At 33.6% G+C, this 5,297-nt stretch overlaps 1 pseudogene; it reads left to right on the top strand.

The window, feature by feature from the left end:
* Positions 1 to 303: 303 nt before the first annotated feature.
* On the top strand, positions 304 to 3,072 carry LOC128226171 (uncharacterized; annotated as a pseudogene).
* Positions 3,073 to 5,297: the final 2,225 nt, after the last annotated feature.

Below are 5,297 nucleotides of genomic sequence, written 5' to 3'. Positions count from 1 at the left end.
TAGATCTTTATGAAATAGTTCAAGATACAAAAGAGTACATACTTCTCACAAGAAAACAGTATAATACAATGGTCGTGACAAGTAAAGAAAGGGTAGCGAACTGGCGGAAAGAACGTATGAAAGAAGACCCAATCAAATATGGCCAATGAACAAAAAGAACATGAACGATACTTGAAGAAAAAAGTAAGAATGGTAGTGAAATCTATTGATAATATGACACCACGTGAACAAAACAAAACACGTAGAGCATGGAGAAAAAGTCAAAGGGCCAGAACAAAACGAATAAAAGATATGAACGCAATGATGACTCCACCAACAACCCCCGATGAAAACAGATTTCAGCAAAACAGTCGCCGAGAAGCAGCCCAAAGATATGGAAGGAGAAAAAAGCTCCGGGATCGAGCAAAAGCCTACAGAAGGATACTAAAGCTGACAACTGAGTTAAATAAAAAGAGGCGATTAAAGGAGAAATACAAGAAAAGAAGCCAAAGATTAAAGGTGAAGAATGTGACCAGTAAAATGAAAAACAAGACTGAAAAAGCAGTGCAATTTAGTAACGTGATCATCAAACATCAGAGACAGGTACAGAAGAGAAAAGAGCTACAAGCAAAGAAGACAAATTTCAATGTTGATTTGTAGCTACGAGGTACTGAAGAAATATAGATTAGGAAAGTTTGCTACAAAAGCCCTAGGAATGACGACGCACCAAATGAAATCTAGAAAAATCAGAAGAATCACATCTATAGCACCTAAAAAGAAAGAAGTTACAGAGTTTTTTGAAAGAGACGATAATAGCAGAATGAAAGCTGACAAAAAGGCAACAATAACTTAGAAAGGATGTAAACAGCAGATCTGCCTGTTAAACGATGATATTAAGCATTTACATGCTAAATATATCTCTGAAAAGAAGAAGAAAATATTCTACAGTTTGTTTTGCAAACTAAAACCTTTTTGGGTCATCAAGCCTACATTTAGAGATAGACAAACCTGCCTTTGTAAAATTCACGACAATTTGGACATGAAACTAACAACAGCAATTAACAATAATATGTACCACTCAAGAAGTGTAAATGACCTTCTGAAGTGTTTAACATGTGATGGATCCCTGGACAAGAAAGAATGCATGTATAGGGAGTGCAATGGGTGTAAAGGGAGAAGTATTCCATTAAATGAGAATATTGACCGGGGAAGGCAAGTTGTCTGGTGAGTTTGGCGAAACAAGCGCATTGAAATACCAAAGAAAGATGAAGTTGGGTCCCAAACAGTACGAACTGTGACAAAAACAGTAAAAGAGAAGGATCAGGGTACGTTGGACCAACTCAATGATGACATACAGGCTGAAGCACAGAGAGCTAGTAGACATGTCTTTAACATAAGACACCAATACCAAGCTATAAGCAGATTGAAAGAAAACCTGAAAGCTGAAGATGTATTAATCCACATTGACTTTAGTGAGAATTACAATTGCAAGTACCACCAGGAAATTCAGTCTATTCACTTTGGAGCATCTCAGACACAAGTAAGCCTACACACAGGAGTTGCTTACACTAGGGAGAAGACATACTCCTTTCCAAGCTTCTCTGATTGCTTGAAACGCAATCCAGCAGCAATCTGGGCTCATTTAGAGCCTATTCCGGAAGAGAAAAACAACCTTAGTGTCCTACATTTTCTGTCTGATGGCTCAACCACACAATATCGCAACAAGCAGAACTTTTACCTATTCTCAACCAAATTATTTGAACTGGGATTTCAAAGGGGAACCTGGAATTTTCTTGAAGCTTCTCATGGTAAAGGTGCCGCCAACGGCATCGGGGCTGCTGTAAAGCAGCATGCTGACAGAGCGGTAAACACTCGATCAGTAGATATTACAAATGCAGAAGATATGATAAGGGCGTTGAAGATGACAAACACTTCAGTTGAGTTATTTGAAGTGAAAGAAGAGGCAGTTGAAAGGATATAGAAAGAGTTGCCAAAGCAGCTAAAGGTTGTCCCAAACACAATGAAAATCCACCAGGTAGGTTACTTTTTCTATCTTTTACACGCAGATTTACTTACTTTAAATATATGCAGTTTTATAAAGTAATATTACTGTTCGAAAATGAACAATGGTTTTGAAATTGAATTGAGAATAACATGTATTATGTTGTTTTTCTGTATTTTGAGCAGGTCATGGTAGAGGAGAGAGGAGAAGTGCTGTCCAGGGTTTTGTCATGCTTTTGCAGTCGTCCCAACATATGCTCTTGCTATGGAACTTCAATGTGCTCATTCATTGATGCGCAGGTAAAAAAATGAAAATCTGCAAGATTAAAATAATATCAATAGTGTCGCTACTACTACTGCTCCTGATGAACTTATCATATTTGTTATTTGTTCACAGGCTTAATGAAAATTGTTTTGTTTTTCCTTTTAAGTATTAATATGGTTAAAACTTAACTTTGAATTAAATATTGTCGTGATTATTTTCTTCATTGATATAATTCTACCTAACAGATTATTGATAGTCAGCTGCCTCGGTGCTCCTCACTTATGAACACCTGAGCTGGTGATGTCGATCTGGTAAGGGGTGAAAATCATGCCAAACGTGATGCAAAAAAGGTAAAATGTTGTTTTATGTGATAAGTACACTAAATTCAATAGCATAATGATTTTGCATATCGTGAACACTTATTTATAACTAAACATAATTCTATAATCAAAGTCTTTATAATAAGATATTGGGTTTGCTGCCTAGCAGTCACACTGATGTTAACATTGTAATTTCAGGTCAATGAATCCTTGTTACTGCCAGTCGACACTGTTGATGAGTCGCTGATTGGTCAGTTTTGCATGGTCTTATACGACGGTATTCCATATCCAGGAAAAGTCCTTGATGTCGATAAGTCTGATTTACATGTACAAGTCATGCACAGAATAGGGCGTAATAGATATTTCTGGCCCCTTTTACCAGATATTTGCTGGTATCACAGTGCTAATGTCATTACAGTATTGAGCACAGAACCACAACCAGTTACAAAGAGACATATGAAAAAAGATAACAAATTGTTTGATGCCATTGAAAGCAATGTAGAATAGCATTTTTACCCAAGTAACGCTATATCTACATTATATATGGCCAGTGGTTCAAAGTGTTAAATGTTCCTGAGTTTTTTTTGTTCCATAGTTACCCTTATACCTTTGGCATTATATGCTCGTGAGTTTTTCATTCCATCAATGTATTAAAATGTCTTTAAATACTACAACCTATTTTAGAAATCATTTCCGTAACTCATCCATCATTACCATAACCAGTGTATCATTTCCGAAACACTGCGTTTATTGAATTTTAAAGTATTGTTATCAACAATTTATAAAATGTGCAGATATAAAATGAATTTTGTTACAATGAAATTATTGGATCACCTGAATTTATGTTGAAATGTTTGATTGTTTATTCTATAAAATAAACGCTATGCTCCGTTTTGAGTCTGTCTCTTACACATGGCCTTGTAAATTCCCAAAAACATACAAAATTCGAGATGCTGACTTACGGTTTTCACATAAATATCATAGATATATTAAATGAATTGTTTTCGTCAAAAAACAAATTAAAAAAAAATGCTTTAAAAAAAAAAAAAAATCAAAACCAATCAATGTAACGGAAATGACAAAATAACAGATGTAGGTCAGGGAAAATAGCAAAATAAAATTTAATGATGATAATTTGTAATTTTACTACTGGGATTCATTCTTTGTCAATATTGTGTTAGAGCTAAACTATGCAATTTTCATTATAGTATTAATCACAATTTTGTGCTATGACTTGATGTAAAGTGTCAATTTTATTTAGAATGACCCATTTACCATTTTGACAACTTTTCATATCTAGTCTTGGAATTTGTGCAGATGTCTGAAAACCAGTGATATAAGACTGATGACAAAAGATCATATAACTGGTTGCAATATGTACATTCGAAAGTAGAGGTTCTATAGATTAAAGCGTTACTAACACTTTAAGGAACAAACATTTTTTCGGTAGTCTTTTTCAAACATTTGAAATCTGTTCTTTTGTGCCAAAATTAGCTGAGACAAATATCAAATAATGACATAATCTTTGGGAGTGCAGCTTTAAAGAATCTCTAACTGTTACAAATAAATGTGTTTTTGTCAAATTGCTGCCTTGTGATACCATTACTTTCATTACCTGCTGTGAATTACTGAAATTAGTTTACACAAGTTTTTTTCATCTTAAATTTTGCTTCTTATCCCTCTGAAATTGTCAATCTTGGAGACCACGTCTTTTCTGCAATACAGTGTTCACAGGCAATCATGACCAAATGAACAATATAAGAAAAATGTTATTATTTATGTTAGGAATATCTTCTATTAAAGTATTTCCTAAGTCAAATTAGTGTTTACGGGATAGTAGCTCAAACCAATCAAGGAAAATACATTTCATAAACACAAATACATTTGTGTCTGTATAAATAAAACTAAGTTGAAACTAGTTAGACAACGTCCTATGTTTGGAATTTTGAGTTGTTGTTTTTTCTGTAAAATGAAATTTAGTAATTATTATTTATATAAATTTGTACATTTTTTCTTTACAATAAGGTATTCGCATGAGCTACATACATAGTGACTTTAAATGAGTCCATAGTGGTGATGCTAAGTCAAATTTGAAATGAAACAAAGGTCTATGGTTCAATGTCGAACTTTTTGAATTTATAATTCAGAACACCTTAATAAGCAATTTACATCTACTTTCCTTACATAACTAAGCTTTAGTCCTTTGATTATATGAACATTTTGCTAATTCATGTTATCTTTAAAACCTTTTTTTGCCTGACTCGGAGTGTTTTGGCATGTGACGTCATTTTCTTCAAATATTTTACATGGGTAATCTTTGGAAGAAAATAAAAGCTAAATGTTTAATTTATTTGTTCCCAGTTGTAGTACAATGATGCTTTTTATTATGAAACTCTTATGATCGCAGAGTTTCTTAGTATACTGTTTCTCTCGACAAGAATACCGGTTTTAACCTTTATATAGAGGGCCACTGTATCTATGAGCCAGGTATTTTGTTTGTAGCTTACGAAGAAGTTATAATTTTCGACGAGAATTGGTCTTTGTTGACATTTTCGCCGGGCGAACATTCTTCACTTGTTTCATATTACAGTATAGGGTATTTTTGAATTTTGTCTAATCTCTTTTTATTTTTATGGCAATGTATTATTTTGGTGATATACATGTTCAAGTATGTATAAAATATAATTTTGGGTAGTTGAAATTATTTATTGTGACTTTAATGAGCCTTTGTC

Source organism: Mya arenaria, chromosome 3 (genome assembly GCF_026914265.1).
Source record: "Mya arenaria isolate MELC-2E11 chromosome 3, ASM2691426v1".
NCBI lineage: Eukaryota > Metazoa > Mollusca > Bivalvia > Myida > Myidae > Mya > Mya arenaria.
Note: the sequence above shows the minus strand (reverse complement) of the source record. Positions and strands in the feature narration are given on the sequence as shown.